This window comes from Podarcis cretensis (genome assembly GCF_951804945.1).
Source record: "Podarcis cretensis genome assembly, chromosome: 3".
In the NCBI taxonomy this organism is placed as follows: domain Eukaryota; kingdom Metazoa; phylum Chordata; class Lepidosauria; order Squamata; family Lacertidae; genus Podarcis; species Podarcis cretensis.
The window spans coordinates 46308818-46333255 of NC_137172.1; the positions used below are offsets into that span (position 1 = coordinate 46308818).

General features: G+C 40.5%; 1 protein-coding gene across 2 annotated transcripts in view; it reads right to left on the reverse strand.

The window, feature by feature from the left end:
- The window catches only part of CHRM3 (cholinergic receptor muscarinic 3), a 241749-nt gene that overhangs the window by 175309 nt on the left and 42002 nt on the right, over positions 1–24438 (reverse strand). For both annotated transcript variants that reach the window (XM_079969516.1, XM_079969517.1), the window contains exon 2: positions 11319–11529. The gene's annotated coding sequence lies outside the window, so the exon portion shown is untranslated. The remainder of the gene's footprint in view (positions 1–11318; positions 11530–24438) is intronic.

Genomic DNA, 24438 nt, shown 5'->3' on the forward strand with positions numbered 1-24438 from the left:
CTACTTAAAGCTCCTCTTACTGGAACTGTTGAATATTGAAAGCAATATAACAGAAAGTTTTTAATTTCTTAAAAGGAAATAACGAAACACATCCCAGCCACAAACCTCATAACAGTTCAATCCTTAAGCTTGTAGGGTTAATCGTCTCAGTGTGAAATAGGCTTCTATGGCATCACAACTGGCATTAATAATTCACTTAGGAATGTAATTTTCGAACATTCATTCTTGTTCTTCCTCCTTCCTTTGCCTTCACCCCGTTTTTTTAAACAATATCCCAGAAACTTCCCTTTGTGTCAGTTGAATGCTTTTTAAAATCAGGGCACTGCTCTTTTATGATGGAATCAGAATCTCTGGGTGCTTAGCTTCTTCCCCTACCAAATGTCCCCCTTATGGGATTCCCACAGGTATCTGGTACCAACTGCGATAAAATAATGGTGGACTAGATGGGCCTTTGGTCTGACCTAGCAGGGATCTTCTGATATATTAGCTTTCTGGAAGCAGTTTTCCCTTACTTGTGGCCTATGGATTTCTCCTATATTAATTTTTGTTTCCAAATAAAATTGGATATGTGATGAAGAGCCATACAAAATCAATTCCACAAAGCATCAAGACTACTTAAAAGAGTGATGGAATACTAAATTAATAACAGGGGTAATAAATATTCAGCATACTTTTCTGGTGGAATTCATTCCACTGACTATAATGGAAATCTGTGGATATCCTAGCATTATCTATTGGATATCAGAAGAAAGAGGCTAAGAGCCTGATCTGGTCATAAGCATTGGGCAACAGGGGGTAAGTCCCTCTCCCTAAGCTCAAAATGAGTTATAAAAGCCCATTGTCTACTAGAGAATCACCAAGGATAGCTGACAATCACAAAAAATGGTGAAAAAAGCCACATGTGCCCTACCTTTTCCCCAGGGTTAAAGGAATGTGAAGATTACTAAAATATCTCAGAAATATGCTTCAAACTAAAAATTAAGTGTTCCTTGTACTTCGTACTATTATGACCCCCTAAATATTCTTTAACCCCCCCTTTTTGGTAAGTCTTGTTAAGGGAGAACTAATTTATATAGTTTAATCAAGTGTTTCAATACTGAACACTGCATCTGCCTTCAGTATATTTCATGGACTGCATTCAAAATAATTTTTGTTTGCAAGATTTTTCATAGAGAAAATAAGTAACTGATGAAGTGCTAGAATTTTTTGTACCTGGATGCTGTGTTACTCCCATATTCCAGGAACCACATCCAGTTTCCTGTTTATGTATTTGAAGTCTAGTTACAATCATGTTACAGTCTATAACTGTTATATTGATTAAGTAAGGGTAAACTGGCACCATGAAGCTATAAAGCATTCATGTTTATCTTACCGCTGATAAGAAAGTATAGCTGTAAAACCCATGTATAAATAATACCCTTGAGGTCCTGAAATCTTGCCTGTTGATTGTATACTTTTAATCAAGCAGAACCCTAAACAAATTTAATTCTTCTCACATGAATTGGTATCCTGGCATAAATTGTGCCTTTTATATCTACAACTTTAGAAACAAGAACAAGAACTGAATCTGAAGGTGCTATATTTTAGATTGGGCAGCAGAATCTGAATGCTTGGAATTAGCAACATGGAATTGGGAGATTTGCTTTCATTTCCCTTCTTTTTGTAATCAGCAGCTAGCTGCCGTATTGCAAGGGTTATTGCGGTTTATCTTTCAATGGCACACCTTCACAAATGTCAGAGTGCAAAGTGTTTAATTCTTAGAAATGGCAGAATTGTGGGTGGCTCATTGCTGTTTCTGCTAAATAGGTTTATCAATTACATTTTATCAATTACATTTAAAATCCAGTTGATTGCTAATGCAAGCAGTCCTAGTTTCCTGTTCTTCATGCCAATGCTAGCACACAGCACCAGGAGGGCATTGAATGGTATGAGAAGCCCTTGCAAACCTCCCATATCCTCATCCTTCCCTCTGTCTCTTTCTACCATGTATGTTACTCATGCTCTGGAGCACAAGAAGATGACAATGGAGGACTGGATTGGTATATAAGAGACACATAAACATCTCATTCCTTTCATGCCACCTGTGCATTCATCTTTGTGGTTATACTGGCGGTAGGGATGGGGGAGAAAGCCATTTGGTTCACATTTTAATGTGGTTGTAGCAGGTTCACATTTTCTGAACCGAGCCACAAACCAAAATGCAGGTTTCCTTCGAGATTCACAGTTCTCTAAATTTTGCAATGGAGCTCCCCAGACAAAGAACAGAGAAAGTGCATGCAATGTGTGTGTATAACTGAAAACAACCAGACACAATGTATTCAGTGAAAATTGTTTGCAAAAATGCATATACTAAGCAAAATACAACTATTAGGGGAAACATGCATGCAAACACAACTGGTTTTTCATGTGATAATTTCTTAAAATTTTGCAAATGTATGTAGCAATGCGGCAGGAAGTGAAGATTCAAAAAAGTGAGAAACTTAAACTGACAGATTCATCAGTCCTGTTGGTATGGGATTTAAAAAATGGACAGAAGTGGACACCAAATAGCCGATCAGTCCACCAGGGTGCCATGGAGCCCTAACCTTGCTATCACCTTTCTCTTTGCCTTCACTCTGTCAGAAAGCTAGTAGGAGGCTATTGCTGCCGCTCACTTCACCAGGCAAGCCACTCTTGAGCGTGGAGATAATCCAAGGATCAAAGCCTTCACTTCACTGCCATTAACAACATTTTTATATCCATCACCAGATAAGTGGTTGATGGCAGTGAAGTGAAGGGCAGTACTTAAGTTATTTAACAGCCCTTGGTCATTTTCTTCAGATTTGCATGCAGAGCAGCAGCAAGACAAACACAGATATGCATGGAGATATCTGCACTCTACAAACAGCAGACTAGAGCTGGTTGGGGGAGGATCCAGAAAACAGAGTATGGCTCAGGGTCAAACAGTCTAAGAAACACTGCCTTGCAGCACCAGTACTTATAGACCTGCAGTATATAATAATTTCCCCCGTTCCAGAATTTGAACACTACATAGCTTCACAGCGCCAAAATTTATTTTCATACTTAAACGAAAGACATAAAAATATTCATTATTTTTAATGACAGAGACAGAGATTAGTAGTGAGCTCTTTCTCTCTCAGCAACCTTCTGCCTGAAGTGGCTGTCAAAGTTGCTTCATAGGCAAAGCCATTAACTTGATAATCCAAAATTGAGTATTAACAGCCTATAGCTATTAACTTGAATTTGAGTATACATTTTCTTAAATGCTCATATTCACATTTTTGAAAGAGAATGGAAAAGGAGGGCAGAAAGGGAGAAACTTACAGCATAACCAGAAAAAAATGCTGTGCAAAAATGCTGTGTAGCCTATGCAAAAATCAGACTTAACTGATAGCTGCCGACAGAGCATGAGGAACTGAATCTTACAATGCAGTCAGTTACAGTGCAATCAGGACGAATTGATGAAAGATCCTTTTTCTGCAACATGAAATAGTCATTGGATCCCTGCCATTAACCTGCCTTGCCAGTAGCGACCTCCTCTCCCAAAGTTATCAGTTAATTTCAAAGAATGTAATGGAGAAAATGGGTCCCATTTTAAGAAAGGAGAAGCACTGTGCAAACCATTTTTGGAAAGCAGGGCACTTTCTTCTCCTGCAGGGTTTTGGAGAGGTTAAGAAATGTGAACCCCTCTTGCAATTCACCACCTCCCTAGCTACTCCACATGAACTAAGGAAAGGGGGAAAGGCAGAAGATATTCATTCTACTTTTTGCATTCTCAGCACCCTGACAGAAGATGAAATGATATCCTGCTTCTGCCCCAAGTCTTCTGGCCTACACAAGTTAGTTTAGAGAAGAAGCCAGGTGTAAATGGTAGTTGAACAGAACAGCTTTAATGTAAGCCTTGTTCTATGCCCAATAACTGTGGGGCACTGTTGCCTGGCAGAGCTGGGGCCCATAGATTGCAGCAAAATACTGGTCAAGGTTTTGCTCGGTATCTGGCCCGTGCAATGGGCTCATGGGAAAAGGCTATCCCATGAGCCCTTGCAAAAGGGAGGGGAAGCTTATATAAGGCTGCTTCCTTGAGAAGGATCAACATAGTATAGATGGTCCCCCATAAGGGGCCTGAGGGGAAGATTGACCATGGCACTCCCAAGTTTGGGTTCAGTATCTGCCTGGTTGGAATCTGTGCCCTGGTTGCCCAGTGAGACCTTGCTTGCTTGGCTTGCACAACAGAGAGGTTCAACACTGGCCGACTTCCATGGAATGTGTTTGGGGCAGTCCGAACCTGGTATACCTCTTCCATCGACATGGGGTGTGTAGAAGGGTAAACTGATCCTGCCTCAATGCCATTAAAATATCATAGATAATATTTTCAGTGGAAGATGGAAGTGAAATGCCATAGAACTGACTTCGGCAATATGAATTACATAGGGGCATGTTCAAAGGAAGCACCACTTTCATATATTTCAAGCTCTGTTTCATTAACAATGGCAAATACTAATATGGGAAATCACCATACTGAGAAATAATTAACCTCATTCTGAATATAAAAATGGCAACTGAATGGCTCCCTTTTTAGACAATTCATTGTTCCTTCCTCCTTCACCTCTTTGGAGGAGGCAGCCAGAAATTGTGTGAAAGGAGGATTTTATGTGCACACCTCTTTTTGACAGCTGCTTCGCAGTTTATGAGGCAGCCTAGGTACACAGGTGTTCAGCTGCAGTTTCTCACAACACACAAAGTGTCAAAGAAAGAAAGATTTCCCTAAACACCCAGAGGCTCAAGCTAGGGAGTATGCCTATTGTATTCTCCTTCACACTTGATGCATTTCTGTTACCTGAAACACATTTAGCAACCCTGAGTGAGGCTGAAGACAAATAATGCTGTACTTTAATGATATACCAGCTTTAAGGTTCTTGCAGCAATGAAGAGGATAGTCTATCTACAGCAGGAATGTGAATGTCAGTCCTGGGGGCCAAATTCAGCTCTCCTGGTCTCCCTATCTGGACCTTTTGACTCTCCCCAGGCCACCTAGCCTCCCAAGTCACACAGTCTTGCCATCCCTGCTTTGCAATTTGTTTGATTGCTTTTGCCCAGCTGGAATGTATCCTAGAATCATAGAATTGTAGTGTTGGGAGGTATCCCAAGGGTCATCTGGTCCAACCCCCTGTAATGCAGGAAACTCCCCTAAAGCTTCCATGGCAGATGGCCATCCAACCTCTTCTTAGAAAATATAAGGAAGGAGAGTCCTGTCTCTTTCTTGTTTGGATTGAGGTGAGACGAGGGGTATGTGGGAGTGAAGAAACTAGCCTACCATACAAGAGTCAAATTAGCATTCATTGTTCCACCCACTTCTGTCTCTGCATCCAGGCCCCCAGAAGATCACCCAGAAGAAAACATGGTCCTTAAGCTGAAAAAGATTTCCCAGCCCTGACCTACAGCTTTGGTCAAGGTCTAATATATGATGTTATTCTGAAGCTACAGAGAAATGATAAACGGCAATTCAAAACTAAAATCCTACCTAGGCTTCAGGAAAGATAAGGCTATAAAGGGAAAGATCAGCATTGCAAATATTTGCAGCATGGTTTATAAAATAATACTATTGTAGTAACAATGTCTTTCCTTCTCAGGTGATCATATCAGAATCAAAACGGATTTTATAATGTCGTAAGTTTTACTATATGAAATTATTTTATTTGTCACCTTTGTATCTTTCCTTTTATCCAAGGAGCCCAAGGTAGTATACATCCCACTGCCTCCAAGCAAGCTTGCGGAGGACGTTTAAGCTGAGAAGCAGTGACTAACCAAAGTAACTGAGTAAGCTCCAAGGCTGAATGGGGATCTTTCCACTCCTAGTCTAACACTAGTAAACTTCTACATGCATGGTAAGAGCTTCTACTGTGCAGCTGAGTGGATACTAGTTTTCAAAGTACATTAACCTCAGCTCTTAATGCTTCAGCACTGAATTATATTGTAACAGAATCCGTCCTGAAGAAATAATTCACAAATAACCAAGTTCCTCGTGGCAAACTTCTTTTTAATGCATGTCAGATTCATCTATGTGCATTTGGATTGAAAAGTGCAAGGATGACTCAGATTCTGTTTTTAAAACTCGTGCTTTGGCCACTCTTCCTTCTCGCTGCTACATAGGACACCCAATTTTGTGAAGCAAATGCCCACTGCACACTTTGGTTGGGATTAGGAACCTGGAAAGAAACTTGGATTCTTAAAAGAGGGAAGACAAGGGAAAAGTAGCTGCTTATAACACATTTGGGTCACTGGCTGAATTATCACCATAAAAGGTAAACTAAGGTCTCTGCTTTCCACCTCAATGAAAGGAAATGATTCGTCTTCTGAATGGCTCAATCTCCTCATCCATCTTTAAACTCATTCTGTCTAAAATCTTAAATGTAAATGTTACTTTCAATTCTGATACTTTTGGCCACTTTAATAAGATAAACTTTATTTTCAGTACATATTAACACTGCCTTTATGCAAATAGATGATATTAAAAGCATGTAAACAGATACATTTACAGATGCATTACAGGAGATGGTATTTGAAATAATTTCATATTAATGGACAGATGAGCATTTTTGAGCTACCAACAAGTTACACTGGTTGTGCAGGGCAAGGTTGATTGGAACATTCATAACATTGTTTTCAAAATATTGTATAACCCACTCGTCAAGAGAAAGCTAGTTTTAAGGTATCAGGTATACAAATCTGATAATGCAATTAAGAACAGCACAAAACAGATTCTGGCAAAGCAAGTTTCCGTGCTATTCATTCTCTTCCTACCCAACAGGGGAATGAAATGTGTTTCCTGGACTTTATACCCTGCTCTGTTCACCAGCAAAGGAAGGTGGTACAGAATGATCTCTTCCTGTGGGCACTGGGGTGCTTCATTGGTCAACCAGCTGATTAATTAACAGCACTGATGGACTTCTAGAGACGAGTTAATTTTCAGCCAGAAAAGTATTGGCCTTATTCAATGAGCCTGTTTTTATTTCAAATTCACTGCATGGTTATGCTTGCATGTAGGGAGTAAGAAGAATGTTTACTCCCTACATGCAAGCATAACCATGAAGTAAATTTGATCCTACTTACAGGATAATGTAGCAATTGTATAAATACAAAGTTTTGTATGTGTTTATTGTTGTCTTGCTTGCTTTTGTAATGTCTGTAAAGCATACTAAAACCATTAATGAAAAGAGTACATAAATGTGTTAAGTGAAATAAACAATGCCACATATAAAAACTAAGCTAGTGATTAGATTTGTAGTTTACAAGGGCTGCCAGCTTTGAAAAAAAGTTTGGGAAATTAGGGATTCATGGCATGGCACACAGGAAAGAGAGAAAGTTCTTGGGAAAAGGAGCCAGCTGGCCCATTTAAAGTTATCTCCATTGTTGTTTGAGACATCAAGAGAGAATGCTTACTGTGGAACTCAAACTCATTCCTGTTTGCCTGCCTGAAGAAAAATAGAGGCAATGCTTCGAACTAGGATGAAAATCAAGAGTAAACAAAACAGTTTATTTAAACTTCTTAAACATGAGCAATTTTTATAGGGAAGTAGGGTACAATTGTATTTTCCTACACCTTTATTTATTGCATAAGAAATGTAACTATTTGTTATTTTATGTATTACATTTGTATCCCATTTTTGCGCCAAAGATTTCAGACAGGCATGCATGGTCTTCCCTATCCAATTTATCCTTATAGCAATCCTGAATGGCAGTTTAAGGTGAGAAATAAGATGGCAGCTTCAAATGAGCTTCATGTCTGAGCACATGCCACTCAGCCACTGCAAACATTTTCCCCCAGTTAACAGAGTTAATTATTTCGGGACCCAAATATTTATCGCCCCACACCACACCTTAAGAAATCTCATTTCTTAAGCCAGTGTGGTGTAGTGGTAGATTCGTAATCTGGGGAACCGGGTTCGTGTCTCCACTCCTCCACATGCAGCTGCTAGATGACCTTGGGCTAGTCACACTTCTTTGAAGTCTCTCAGCCCCACTCACCTCACAGAGTGTTTGTTGTGGGGGAGGAAGGGAAAGGAGAATGTTAACCGCTTTGAGACACCTTCGGGTAGCGATAAAGCGGGATATTAAATCCAAACTCTCCTTCTTCTTCTTCACTTGTTCAGCTCTCAGACCACATTGTGGAAAAATACAGCCCTCATTTCCTCACTAGTACTTCCACTGCAATTCCAAATGATGGACTGACTGCTTTTGACAACATCTCTACCAGTACCTTGTGCCCGTACCCAGCAATATATTGTTCTCTTCCATGTTCCTATCATTTTGACATGTACAGTTGTACCTCGGTTTAAGAACAGTCCTGTTTAAAAATGATTTGGTTTACGAACTCTAAGAAAAGATAGATAAAATTTCATTCTGTGTGATGTACTGCCAAAAAACAAATATAAAATAAGGAATTATTGTGAGAATAACCACATTATAAAAAGAAGCAAAATATTTAAAACCTATAAAATCTATGACCTCAATCCTAGACAGTTAAATGGCAGAAGCTTCCAAACAGTGAAAAAAATTATACTATATATGGCATGGAACTCACAATATAAACATTATTAATTAAGTGCAAGACTGCCTTAGCAGAATGTGGCTACTTGATTTGATGGATGCTTATCTTAAACACAGTTATGATTACTAGCCCATGAGGGAAAGGATACTTGAAAACAAGTCTTACAAAACAAGGATACTTGAAAATAAGTGTTTTGTGCCTTCAGCTGGCTCATAAGAACAGCTGGTCAAAAAAATATCCTATACGTATAACTTTGCTGCAATATTTTGAGGCGCTTTTTGTATTCTAAGCTCATGCATTCAAAAAACATGCTTGTTAAAATCTGTCACATTTTACAGTCCCAATGATCTCTGTACAGTATTTCCTTTTCAGCTCTCCATAAGTTACAAAGCTATCTTAGAACAAAGATATGAAGAAATTTGAAAAGAAATGAGTTTGTCTGTTATAACAGCATTTATAAATTTGTGTTTTTCAAGGTTATAGCAAAACAGTAGTGTCAGAAATATCACAGTGGGGGAACTGGCCAATCAGAAAGGCACCAAGCATTGACAACTTTCCATTCTCAGGTATATGCAGAAAAAAGGGTCATAGGCTGATTGTTATGGATATTGTATGCAAGTTCCCATTTACAGCAAGTAACTGCAATAAAACACAACAGCGGTGTCATCAGCTGAACTTCCTATACCTAGTATGCTCCAGATGTTTCCAACTGCAACTCCCAACAGTCCCAGCTAGAATGGCTAATGGTCAGAGATGATGGGAATTATGATCCAAAACATACAGAGGTCACCAGCTTGGACTAGATACCCCCCGAGCCCCAGCCTAAGACTGTAACCCAGTTTTAAATCCCTTCATAAAACAACTGTAATTTACTAAATCCTTCACCAACAAAGAAAGATGATTCAGCTGAAACTTTATGCTTTGTGTAGTCAGAACTTCATCCTTCATGTGTTTATTGTTCGAGATATTTATCGGGCAGTACAGATGCTATCTTATAGTAAAATGCAAGTTCATACTATTTTTAAACATAGCAATGAACTATAAACATGGTCCTAAAACAATTTCCAAAAGTCAGTAATTGCCCCACATTGTTTTATACAAAGAGTAAGGAAAGAGAAGAAGCCCACTTCTTCTATAAAACTCACTTTACACAACAACAACAACCCTACATTGTTCAAGGGTGAAACAATTATGAAACCTGTTCCTGCATCCCACTGTTTCACCACTCAAGCTTGCACACTCTTAAGTTAACTCTCAGTAGAAAGAAAAAGCTGAGGGAAAGATGCACAAAATTCTGTGTTAGACTAGATTTGGACCTTAGAGATTCAACTTCCATGTCCTATCATCATCAGTGCACAGTCTACACCAGAGCATTATCTGAACAGAAACATCTCTGATACAACACAGAAAGAGTAACCATATGCTAAACCACTAGTGATATATTTTGCCCTAATCATTTGACAGTAAAAGGTAAAGGTAAAGGTACCCCTGCCCGTACGGGCCAGTCTTGACAGACTCTGGGGTTGTGCGCCCATCTCACTTAAGAGGCCAGGGGCCAGCGCTGTCCGGAGACACTTCCGGGTCACGTGGCCAGCGTGACATCGCTGCTCTGGCGAGCCAGAGCCGCACACGGAAACGCCGTTTACCTTCCCGCTGGTAAGCGGTCCCTATTTATCTACTTGCACCCGGAGGTGCTTTCGAACTGCTAGGTTGGCAGGCGCTGGGACCGAGCAGCGGGAGCGCACCCCGCCGCAGGGATTCGAACCGCCGACCTTTCGATCGGCAAGTCCTAGGCGCTGAGGCTTTAACCCACAGCGCCACCTGCGTCCACCATTTGACAGTAGCGGCTCCAAATACAGCAGTGTTACTGATGTAAAACAGCCTTCTCCTACTCAATGACCTCCCAAGCTGCACCGGCTAGCATGGTCTGGGATGAAGGGAGCTGAAGTCCCACAAAGGCACCATGCTGGGAAAAGCTTTTGTAAAAAGTGAAACATGAAAAACAAATAATGAACCAATAGTGAAACATGTAGCCCCTTATTGTAAATCTACCAAGTAACAATAATTCAATAACCTTGCCAGGTCTGGCAGCTATTGTTCCAGCTCATGCACTTTGAGATCAACATAGTGGATGTGTGTCTTTTCTTCTTCTGCAAGACTAGCAATAGCAGGTGTAAGCTGACTACTTACTTCATGGAAAGTACAGCTGAAATGTGTTCATAACCGAAATGTACTATGTGAATGCATTCTAGCAGGCACGGAATTTATCACCATAGAGATAATGCATGACTTCCCTATTGAAAGAGAGTTATTGGTTATTTCCATGTCCAAATATGAAAGTTATCATTTCTGATTATATTCTTCTCTTGGGCAACATGCTAAAGGCAGCAACTCGCTAAATCAATAGTGACCTAAACAACTGGTATTAATGACCATTTTGATATCTGATGTATCTTTTGTCTAATGACATGAACTGATTTAACATGGAACTGCAGTGTTTAAGTTAATGATATTATGTAATATGTTCTGCTTCTATTTTCTTTGGGGAGAGCAACTCATTAAAATCTGTCTTAATAAATCCTATTGTAATTTAGTGTAAGTGGAGCACATTTGCTTAAAAGATAACTCTATTTTGTCAACAAAAGTGTGTGTTTGATATTCTCAGAGCAGAAAAGAGAACACCCTCTGGTTTTCTCTGGCAAAATTCCCAGAATCTGTACACTAAAATGGAAAACCCCAATACCACTAATAGTTAAGTAAAGCAACTTACCATCATAGAAAAAAAGGCCATATAAGTGTGGAATTAACATTTTTTTGCTGAGGAATCCATCCAAATTGCAGAATTTTGCCAAAAAGTCAGGGAAGCATAGCTGTTGCAAGAGACCATCCAAAGTTCAAAACAATGTTCAGAACGGAACAGATTTGTCAAGGTCATAGAATAGGTTGCTTTCTTTGAATCATTGTCTCCACTGCTGCTAGACCTACAAAAAAAGAAACAGAAATTTGGACTATTATTTTCAGTTTCACAGCAAGGCAATAAATGTCAATGTTAGACCATTGCTACTGTCCTTAGTAGTAACTGAGATTATTAGGGGAAATAGGTAAAGCAACTCCTTATCTAGCTTTGCTTCTACTCAAAGGTCTCCTGGCCCATTGGATCCCATATTTGGAATTTTCTGGTACAGCTTTTAATATTCAACTAAGACATATTTTCTTTGGGGGTAGTATGTTTGTAATTTGATCCATCAGAATGGCAATTACTGTATGTGAAATGTGCATATAGGTACCTGCATGCATAGTGAGAAGTCTTCTCAGCAAACTTCTGAGAAGACTTCTGACCATATGTCAGGAGTGCTCTGATGGTGTTACCTGCTTGGCAGGGGGTTGGACTCGATGGCCCTTGTGGTCTCTTCCAACTCTATGATTCTATGATTCTATGATTCTATAACTGGGACAACATTCTCCAGAGCTTACTACATTGTAGTAACATCCAGCAAACGCACCCCACACCTCAGATTCCCTTCTCTCCAGATGTGTTCACTAAACATATATAAAACCAAACATATTCTCCTCAACATCAGAGTGTTCTAGCAAACCAAATATCATTTTCTAAATGAAATAAATAATTTCAGACTTTGAAAATCTGAGTACAGTGGTACCTCAGGTTAAGTAATTAATTCGTTCCGGAGGTCCGTTCTTAACCTGAAACTGTTCTTAACCTGAAGCACCACTTTAGCTAATGGGCCTCCTGCTGCCACCGTGCCGCTGCTGCACGATTTCTGTTCTCATCCTGAAGCAAAGTTCTTAACCCGAGGTACTATTTCTGGGTTAGCGGAGTCTGTAACCTGAAGCGTATGTAACCCGAGGTACCACTGTAATGCCATCAGATTTCAATGGGCAGCACTGAGTGAAGGTCATTTTTTCTGCATACCTTCCAGCCACTTATACTTTCATAACAAAAAGTATTTTATAATAATGACTAGGAGGACAGACAATTATCCATTCCTTAGCTTAACTTGTCAGAAATGATTTAGTAAAACAAGTAAAGAACAGTATGAGAAGTATTTAATATCTGTGTTGGGCACCATCATTATTTTCTTTCAGTTTCATTGTTCTATGCTCAGTTCATCTTAACAGATCACGCTTAATCAATATGTCCTAATATGGTTCAAACCACTAAGCAAAAGACATATGTTCTCAGTTTGTTTTCATATTTCCTTACATTCTCTCATTAGTAGCCTCTCACTAGCGTTCTTCAATATAGCGGAAAAGTATTCATACAATGTGTAACAATGATATTACTCATTCCAATACCTCTAACTTTTCTCAATTAAATACAAACTTCAGTACAATTAAGCATAACAAAATTAGATCTCTAAACCTTCACTTTTGCATGATTTAAAAACACACAATGCTTGTTTTCAAGCATAGATATCGCACTGCTACAGCGTTCTTCAAAATGTTTTCTGGGAAAAGAAGTTGTGGCACCCCTCAAACTGAAGTTTTGCCCTCAGGAGATGTAACCCCAGAGGAGTCGTCCAGTGATGAAAAGGTTGTCTAAGCTCTTATAGTAACAGCCCCACGCAGTATGATCTGAAGTAAGAGTATATTAGGGCTCTGAGGAACCTCAAGGGGGTGGGAATGGGAGAGGGAGAAGGAGTGGGAAGGGCGGATAAACATAGAGTGAATATAACATTCTGCTTTAGTCCTACATTATAGTTTTTTATTAAAACATTTTAAAATAGACTTTTATCTCATGTTTCAAGGCAGTGTTGAAAATATATAACATCAAAAATTAAAAATGTAATACAACTAAGATGCAGCTAATAAAGCTTGGCAGGATTAAAAACCACAGCCAACTCAACAAAAGCCTGAGAGTACAATTATATTTTTAATAAGCACCAAAATACCAATAATGCTGGTGTTCGTCTAAGCTCAGAGGGAAGGTGGTTCCACAACATTGTTTTGTTATGAGGCTGGCTCTATGTTTTTAATGTATTTATATTGTGTATCAATCCATTTATTCATGCTTATTGTACACTACTGTAGAATGTCTGGATGAAGGACCATAATATGTAATATGTAAGGACCATAATATGTAATATGCAGAAATATGTAAATAAATAATGTGGATCAACAAATAAACATTCAAGTTCCAACCCCCTGCAATGCAGGAATCTCAACTAAAACATCCATGACAGATGGCCGTTCAACCTCTGCTTTAAAACCTCCAATGAAAGAGTGCACCATCTTCTGAGGAAGTCCATTCCACTGTTGAACAGCTCTTATGATCAGAAAGTTCTTCCTGGTGTTTGGTCGGAATCTCCTTTTTTGTCTTGCTACCAACTGGAACTGGAACCATGCATATGTGGTATGGTCACATCATGCAAAGTCAGGGTTAGAAGCATTTATTTTGATTTCATCCAGATTCGGGCAGGTTTTATCGGGATCTCAGAAGGCTCTCAGACAGCTCCACTGGCGGTTGTTCTCTGCTTACTGTCAGTAATAAAGAGGTGTTGCCTCAGTGAAGAGACTTATGAAGGGAGGAAACACCTGTTCTGCAATTGACCCCACTTCCTCCAAAGAGCTGGCTGTGCTCTTTAAAGGACGCTTGTCTAGTTCTGTAGCTGTGGTTTTCAAAAGGCTGAAGAAATAGAGATGCTACTAAGGATTCCTTCCTGGAGTCTGGGGTGAGGCGCAGTGTAAATAAATAACGCAGAGTCTTCTTCAGTAAAAGAATAAAGGCTTTACTGAGTTAAAATAAACATGTTTGTAAATAACAGCATAATGAACAGAAGATTAAACTAGCTTCAGAGCATACACAGAGTTTCCACTGAGCACAGGCTTCACAGAGCGCAGGCTCCACACTGAGACACTGACTGAGACACTGCAGTGAGTCTGCCTGCAAGCAGATACAGTGGTACCTCGGGTTAAGAACTTAATTCGTTCCGGAGGTCCGTTCTTAACCAGAAACTGTTCTTAACCTGAGGTACCACTTTAGCTAATGGGGCCTTCTGCCACCGCTGTGCTATTTCTGTTCTCATCCTGAAGCAAAGTTCTTAACCCAAGGTACTATTTCTGGGTTAGTGGAGTATGTTACCTGAAGCGTCTGTAACCCGAGGTACCACTGTACAATACTTATACAGAGAAAGAGTCATCCTCAAGATGAGTCACAGTGATTCAGCATGCTAAATGATTCTGCAGCTTTTCCGCATTTCACAACATTTCTAGACTGCTTTACTCCTTCTGCTCTCAAATACCTTTGTCATATGACATGGGGATGGTGGAACATCTATGATCTAAGCCTGGGAGAAGATGCTAAATGGGGAAGCTTGTTCCTCTTCTTCATTTGAGTCTTCCATGGGGCAGCATATGGGTCTAGGGTTGGTGGTCAGTACATTGGCTGACATATCCAAATATGTCTATGTGCACAAAATCCAATGTGCACAGCCCAAAATAGGGTGCAGTGGATACCCTAGTGGAAGAAAAATGAATCTGATAAGTGCCTACAAGCATTGGATTCTACACATGTAGAACATCCAGCACTAACAGAGCACAATGAATGGAATATTTTTGCCTTTACGCAGTAAGTGTTTGCAACCGAGTCTTACTTCTCCTTGAACGACCCTAACTTTTGAAAATTTGAGAAACTTATAATTACCATGGGGGATTTTTTGATAAAATTACTTTGGATCTTAAAACATCTTAAAGCTACTTTTAAAAACCTGACAGCAAGAGAATAAGAAGGGAAATGTAATTAGCTGTGCCATATAGAAATTATCTCCATATCCTGGAAATAGTTATTTTTCTATAAAGCTCCTGAAAAATTGTCAAATATATTTTATAAAATGTAACATAAAATACGTGGATTATATTAAAGGGTGGATCCAACTACATGCACATTTAACTTTGGTAAAATAAAGTGCATTTTATTTCTCAGAAACAGCAGCAGCCTAGTGTGCATGCTCGTTTGACTTATATTGCTGGTAAGCAAACTACCACACTCGACCTCTTATGTTTTAAGGCAGGGGTGTAGAGCCTCAGGCCAGGGGCCAAATTGAGCTTTATAGGCCTCTCTATAGCTGTTGGGCCTCTCTGCAGGGAATACCACAAGAGTGGCTAGAGGAGCCACACCCTTTCTTCCCAGACCCCACCTCTCACTGGTCCTGCTCCATTCCCTTCTTGAGTGCTTTTGCCTACGTGGAGGTGTCCCTGACATGGGAAAAGGCCTGAATGTAAAGATGTGGGTGCAGGAACCTTTATATGGCTGAAATGCAGCCTACTGTCATGAATATGCCAGCTCCGAGTGTAATTTTACAGCCGGCTGGAGAATGCAGTCAGGAACAGAGAGACTTGGCTTATACTCTGGCAAAGGAGAGCCCACAGCTGCCAGCGTCGACTCCCCCTGTTCTTGGATGGCCGGCTGCTAAGGGAGTAACTGAGAGCAGGCTAGAACAGAGCCAAAGCTCTCCAGAAGCCCAAACAGGCGCGAAAAGCCACAGAGACAGCCTTTTTCAACAGGAAGGGGATGTAGTTGACCCAATAAGCCCGAGGCGTAGGCAAATAGGACGGCTGCTAGACAGGAAGCAAAATAAAAGACGTAAGGGTCGAAAGTTCAATATCTTCTGTCATCACAGGAAGGAGTCTTCAGAAGGGTCAATTTGAGAGATTATGCCGGCGGCTTGGCTAGAGCCATCCAGAGTTAATTGTTTGTTTTTGCAATAAATCCCCCTTTTTAATTACGTACGCTTACTGTGTTATCAAGCCGCGAACCTGGACTCCTGACACCTATACTACAAAGGTAATAGTGTCATAGTAATAGTGCCACCCTCCATTTTTGCCTCTGACCCCACCATCATTGACATGACACCCCTGAAAGTTGCTCACAAGACAATGTTGCCACAGAGATGGAAAGGTTCCCCCACCTATGTTTTAAAGGCTACCTTCCACAGCATTCTCAGGCTCATCCACACTTCCACTTGCCCCCCCCCCTGCAAAACCCTGCTCTTTACCGCTGAATTGGAGCAAACATCAATGTGGTTTCCCATGGACTGATCCAATTCAACTTTTCTGCTGGCGGCAGCAGCGGCGGAGGAACAATCAACAAGAAAGGAGCCCTTTTGGGCTGCTTGTTCTTCCTCCTCCGCTGCTGCCGCCACCACCACTAGGTTTGTGGTGTGGTGAACCAGCTTATACTCAAGTCAATAAGTTTTCCCAGTTTTTTCTCCTAAAATTAGGTGCCTCGTCTTATATTCGGGTTGGCTTATACTCAAGTATATATGGTAGGTATCTTAATAGCAAAATGGGAACTCCTTGAAATAAAGAAAGCCAAGAAGTAAGCAGTCACCATGTATTGCTTTACTGTTACATTTAATAGAAAGACAGAGAAGTGTGTTGCTTAGAAATGTATATGAACGACTCAGGTCATAAAGGTGAAAGCCAAGTTCCCACTGAATTTATTTTCAAACTTCAACTAATATCCCTACATAAATTGCTAACACGTGTCTAACTATTCATCCCTCAACAAGTGTTTATAAACATCTGATAATATGCTTTTAACTTTAAAAGTGCTAGAGGCATTTTAGTCACTAAGATTAATCAGATTTATATTTATATAAATATTTATATTTATGCAACCTAATCATTATATAACTACTCTAACAAATATAGTAGTTATATAACTATATTAACTTCTGGCCAATGTATTCAGTCTGTCTTGAAAGCTTCTCTCTAGTTACTTGACAGATGCACCCACAATCGTAAGTCCCAAGACAGAGAGGAACACATCACATATCTCCATAGCCATATCTCCTACCCAGAGGAATCATCTTTATGCCTCTGATCACTAAATGCCAGAATTATTTTGAGAGGCAAGCAACCACCGCTAGGCTACTTAGAGCAGAGAGAAGGAACATCATGCAACAAGCACATACCAGTTGCTCTAATACAGTGGTTCCCAATTAGCTAATTACTGAGGACCTCCTATTTTTCAAAAGCCAAGCCATGGACCCCCTACTTTTGAAAAAGTATTACCATAAGCATGTACTATGATTATTTTTCAGGGTTGGGCTTCGAAAACCATCTTGGCTTTTGTTTTTAATCAAACAGAGCTCTGTTTCTGTGGAAAAGGCAACACAAACAAGGATTGAGTACAAAGTGCATCTGAGTATACACAGTAAAAGGGTCCAATTGTTATATGGAGTTTTCCAAAGCTACAAAAGAAAGAGCAAAGAAATAAATAAGAAGGTGTGATCGCTTTATAACTGATGAAGCTGGCTCTAGGCCACACCAGATGCCTATGCGAGGCCTGATACTCTGAGCACATCTCCTTTCTTAATGCTTACTGTATATCCCAAGTCACTTTAGAAAGTTCTTATATTTAGAGAACCGCACAGACATTACCTGTAACAATATTTCCAATGCATTTCCTTTGTAAGAAAAGCATACCAGCTATGTAAAATGTTTTAAAATTTGTGAAACCTTTAAGGATCCAGAAAAATATAAACACCTAAAAGAAATTCTCTCTATATTAGGAGATGACAGACAAATACCATTGACTTCAATAGGGTCTAAGTGTAGGCAATTTGCAGGTACTAGCATGAATCTTCAATTACCCTAGCTTCAGCTTTCTAAAAAATGATTTCTCTTTTGAAGTGTCTGCAACATCAGAGTTAAAGGGCACCCCCCATGGCACCAGAACAGAGGGATACTGTGTCATTTACCATCCTCAATAGGTGAATAAAGGTAAAGGTAAAGGAACCCCTGACCGTTAGGCCCAGTCGCGGATGACTCTGGGATTGTGTCGCTCATCTCGCTTTACTGGCCGAGGGAGCCGGCGTTTGTCCGCAGACAGCTTCCGGGTCATATGGCCAGCATGACTAAGTCGCCAGAGCAGCGCACGGAAATGCTGTTTACCTTCCCACCAGAGCAGTACCTATTTATCTACTTGCACTTTGACGTGCTTTCGAACTGCTAGGTTGGCAGGAGCAGGGACTGAGCAACGGGAGCTCACCCCATCGCAGGGATTCGAACCTCCGACCTTCTGATCGGCAAGCCCTAGGCTCTGTGGTTTAGACCACAGCGCCACCCGTGTCCCTTAATAGGTGAATAGATAGGCATAAAATTAAGAACTCCTGTTCTACAACCTCATCTCATTTGCCAGGCCTCAGAAATACTGAGGCAAAAGTTATTAGCTCTACTAAGTTTGTGTGTGCCTGCAGATACGTACTGACATACAGAAGCAGCTAAGAATTCTGAGCTGAAAACTCCTCAGCTCACCTATCACATTTCAGTCATAAAATCCCAGAAATAAGGCAGGAATCCACCAAACTCAGATTCCACTTCCAGGTCCGCTTCAGAATCAGGATGAGGTGGGGCTGCTATATTGTATTTAAAGTGCTGTGACAAGGAGACCCATGTGCTAGCTGCTCCAGGAAGTGGACTGATGGATTATCTGTTTTTAAAAGTTTGAAGGGGAGAAGTATCCTTTACAGGAAAATAGGCAGCATGGCAAACTCATAAGAGCTTTTATTTGTTTATCTTTGTGTTTTTGCATTTTATGGGCATAACAGACATAGTCTTGTCCCCATGCAGAACTAGGAAGTAGTGGATTTTAATAGATTTGCCCATCCCTAATCTTTCACTAAGGGACGCAGGTGGCGCTGTGGGTTAAAGCCTCAGTGCCTAGGGCTTGCCGATCGAAAGGTCGGCGGTTCGAATCCCTGCGGCGGGGTGCGCTCCCGCTGCTCAGTCCCAGCGCCTGCCAACCTAGCAGTTCGAAAGCACCTCCGGGTGCAAGTAGATAAATAGGGACCGCTTACCAGCGGGAAGGTAAACGGCGTTTCCGTGTGCGGCTCTGGCTCTGGCTCTGGCTCTGGCCAGAGCAGCGATGTCACGCTGGCCACGTGACCCGGAAGTGTCTCCGGACAGCGCTGGCCCCTGGCCTCTTAAGTGAGATGGGCGCACAACCCCAGAGTCTGTCAAGACTGGCCCGTACAGGCAGGGGTACCTTTACCTTTACCTTTAATCTTTCACTGTTCTGTGAGGAGAACAATTCTTAACACATATATGCAAGAAATTGGTTCTTTAAATATCCTGGTGCACAGACCTTTAGTGCTTTATTGGTAATTATCAACATGTTGAATTGGGCAGTTGGGCTCAGAAATGGAGCCATTAACAATTACATAATACTGCTGTTATATATGTGTCTGCAGTATTTGGTACCAGCTGAAATTTCTGACCACAGATCTGCCTTTTCCAGGAAACAGTTTGGGCAAGGGCCTAAGCAAAGCATAAGTGTTCATGGCCACAGCCACTATCTAGTAAAACAGGAACAGAGCCAGGTCCAGAAACACTCAAGCTGCAAACTAACCCTTCAAAAGGAGTACAATCTACCCACAATATGCTGTACACTTGCCCCTAGATCAGCTTTTCAATCAGTCCAAAGCATTCTCTCTCATCTAGGTTAAGCCTCAGTTAATTGAACAGCAATAGACTGAAAATAACACAGTTTAGGTTACAACTAATTTTACTCTTTACTTCCCACCTAAGGTATGTATCAAGCAATTAAAGCTAATATATGCCAAGTCTCATAAATATGTGATCAGCAACTTAAATATATGCCAACATCTGCCCCTTGTCAATGCTGAAAGTCAAGCTAACACAGACTGAATCCTAAATCGAGAACACCTTAAAGATTTCTACTGCAAGTGTTATTTGCATCTCAATGAGAGCTCTCAAAACATTTCTCTCATTTCCAAGGCTCTGAGACATCCTGCCTCTCTACATAGAGTACTCAGCAGTTCAGTTATTCCAACCCAGCAGTCACTTGGAACAGACAAGGTTAGGCAGTGTTAAGCTCTGTGACCCCTCCAGTTAAGGGCTCCCGCTGTTGAGTTGTCACCTCCCTTGTTTAAGTTGTAAAATTCACACTTTTTGAAACTTGTCTGCCACATGACAGATTAAGTGAACTTCCGGGGGACAACCATAGATGGCTCATGCCTTGTTTTCTCCAAGATTGGTTAAAAATATGCAGAACTCAATAAAAATAAAAAGAGAAGTGTGAACAGGCATGGGAAGGAGGTTAAGATGGTTCACCTGGTGAGATCAGTGTATTAAACTATAATAGGGAGAGATTATATGTTGGCAGAGCCCACAAAGGTACAAATATTTTTCTGTAATTTGGATTTCTGGGGGATAGGGCAGTATAGCTTCAATTTCAAATAGTTTTCCTGCATATGAATACAGAAAGAGCCGGGTTAGGTATAAATGAAAAACAAACCCCAAAATTTAAATGCCAGAAACTAAACACAAGTAATTAAATTCTAATAGGATGAAATCAGTAACTGCATTTAAAATGTTAATTTATGTATTAGAGTCAAGAAAAGTGGAGGGTAAAGTAAAAGCATATTGATTACATAATCAAACTAATAAGTCAACAACTTGGTTCTCAGCCGATTTTACAAATTAATATAAGCACCTGAATAGTATTTATACGTAGGAGATGAGTAGATTGTAAATGTGTGATCACACAAATACTTGTCCCATATATTAAGTCAGATTTGTCTTACTTCCACAACAATTCATAGTGGTGGAATTTTAAAGTAACATGATACCATCATTTGCAACAGCCGTAGTTTCCAATCTCCACGCTGCCATGCCGGGGGAGGGAGGAGGTTTGTGCAAGTAAAATTTAACTATGTTTTAATGTTATATACCAAACAAGCAATTATCCTGTTTTTTGTTTTGCTGAACAAATATTTGTTTCGTGTTACTTCTCAACCCAGCCAATAGTGAGCGGATACAAAGCAAGGCAGTCTAGGGCTAGACAGGGCCAGACCATGCATGAGGCAAAATGAGACAACTGTTTTGGGTGTCAGGATCCACAAGGGCAGCAGATCTGAGCTCCAGGAATGCATTGTACACTGCTACTGCCTCAGGGGCAGCAACGGATGCAACAGACTCCTTGGAGGCCAGATCTGCTGCCTCCTTGGCAGTCCCCCTTCCAGTCCTGCTTCAATAGTGGCCTCTCAATGAATAGGAGGTGCTGCTGGTCTCCTCCCACCCCTGTGGAGGAAATGGCAGGGACTGCCTTGGGGGGGGGGGTCTTCCAGGCTCTGCACCCACCCAGCATGATTCAGAGTGGGTGCCTTCCTCCCCACAACCCATGACAGCCTTTGATCTCTACTTCTACAGTCTGGGTAGGTTGACTGGATTCCCCGCTTTGTTGCCAATACTGATCTTCGCTCACCCCTTTTATTTCTGATGTTGATATTATTTTCCTCTCTCCTTGTTCCTGGTGCAGATGTTCATTTACCCCTTTTTCCCTGGCCGATGGCTCATTTTGTGGTTTGCCTCAGGTGCCAAAATGTCTTGGGCTGGCCCAGCTTCCAATTGTTACTGGGCTACAACTCCAATCATTCCTAAGCCATGCACCAGAAATTATAGTTGATAAGTGGGAGTAAAGTGTGCCTATTGTAGTTGTAGCTGTGATCTTGAAAATAGCTTTGCCATGGTCCTCCTGACACACTGGTCAGTGCATCTCTGCACTAGCAGTACTCTGCTCTGTTGTACTTGGGTGATAGGAAAAAGCATTACCAGGACTCCTGACTTCTTCGTTTAGCTATTATGCATTATTTCTGCTAATATTACTACTACTTTGCTCCTTTCCTGAAGCAAACAAAGTAATATATATATATATATATATATATATATATATATATAATTTTTAATTAATTAAAGATTGTCTTGTTTTACAGAGGTAAGTGTAATGTCTCTCGTATTTTTTCTATGTAACATTTTTACAAATCCGTTTCATTTGTTGAGACATTAGGGGGAGGGGAAAAAAGGGGTGGAGGGAAGGAAGATGGGTGGGGGTGGGGTCGGGTGGCGATGTTTCTATTATGCATAATGTATGTAGGCTTTGGTGTCAGCATTGCTTGTGCTGTTCACTTGTGTTCCTTTGGTGGTGAGAGAGGTTGGGGTTGGCCTAGGGTGTGGTGAAGCAAACAAAGTTAAGTAACAATATTGCTCTGCGCAGGGGCTTCTCTCTGGCATTGGTGTCATACAGCAAGAGACTGGTATTTGCCTAGTGCAGAACCAACTACCAACACTAGAGCAAAGGAGACAAGATACAAAATTGCACAAGATGACGCACCTTGGCTGTGAGTCCTAGACCACCTGCTCCCTGCCTTGCAAGCATTTTTCACCTGTCTTGGGAAAGTGGGGCCCTGACTGACTCCAGCTGATGAGGTTGAGGCTGATGAACAGACTCTTGAGCTGGGGAACTGGTTAGGGTTTTTTGTTGGAGAATTGTTGCCGTTATTCACACTATTTTTTGTATCTTTATCTTTAGACCTTATTAGGATTTATGTAGAAATTGTTCAGTTTGGTTGCGTCCTTTCTGATGTGTTTTATTTATTGTTTTGACTACTTTTGTTATATTTATGATTACATTTTTTCATGTTGTAAGCTGCCTTGGTTTTTACTATGGAAAGGTAGTATACAAATAAATTATGTATGTATAGTCTTGTTACACCTCCCTTTATCATTTGAGCTGTGTATTTTGCCTCCAGATTTAGAAAGCTGTTGCTTTCTCAATAGTTTAAAAATCCATAGAGAAGTTAAAAACTCCATGGCCTAATCAGCTGAGACAAAATTAGTTCGGGTAATGATGTTCTTAAAAGCAATGAGCCAAAAACGCTACAAGAGATATGGCACAGTTGCATCAGATGATCAGCATTTAACTATTTATGGAAAGTCTGACTGAAATGAAGCAAGAGAGTATTCACTATAGTGAATATATGTATTCATTATAAAGTTAGATATCTGAGCAAAACCTGACCTTTATTTTTGAATGCACTTGGAAATCTCTGAATTCAGGGTGCCAGGAAGCAAGAAATGTATTATTATCATTATTACGATGATTATTATTTATTATTACTATTAAAATTTATATATCACTCTATATCCACAGGTCTCAGGGCGGTTCACAGGATAAAAGTGTATCATGGTTTTAGAAGAAGTCGTACAAGAATTCTGCTTGTGTAATGTTCCTACCAGTGGGGGGAGGGTATGGGATTTACTGACTCCCCTTTTCAACAGCATGATGATCTGGTCAGAGGAACCATATGAATGATTCTCCAGCTCATGTGCTCCCTGCCACACTCCTCCAGCACAAATGTGAAAACAAATGCATCCTCTTTTATTTTTAGCAAAGTGTTTTATTGCTACATCACAATGGAAATAACAAGCCTATATGGTTTCTGATCCAAATTTGTACAGGCAAACTACAATTAAAAATAACTGCAGCTCCTGGTCTAAATGGGGAGGGGGGACAGAAGCAGTGGGGGGGGGGAGGTTCATGCTTATAAAGCTAAACTATGGTTTAGTATTATTTTTTCTGTATTTTCAGAATTAAATGGAATGTAGATGCATATAAACTGCACTCAGGAATGCTTCACATGTTCATATCCATGATTCATGCTGCATCTTCCATAACATCTATGAGACAGGAACAGGGTGAAGCTGGTACCAACAAGCTTTGTCCAACTGGAACGTCTAGATTGTGTGTGCTTATGGCTATGCTTTGGGCAAATAGTGCAGCACTACTGTTAAGTAACTAGAGGAAGCACAAGGCAAGGGCATCATTTAATTAAGGTGTGCAAGCTCAACTTCAATTACTCTCACCAAAGATCCTCCCTGGAATGGCTGCTGTAAAGGGGAATTTCCCTGCAGTAACTAATATGTTTAATGAATCATGTGTGCGCATGCCTAATTAATCCTCTGAAACGATTGCCACATCTAATACAGGAAATGCTTCTAATTCAGTCATTAATTATCCCTTGCAAGTGATAGTTTCCCTTCAGTAAGTATATTCAATTGTAAGTAAG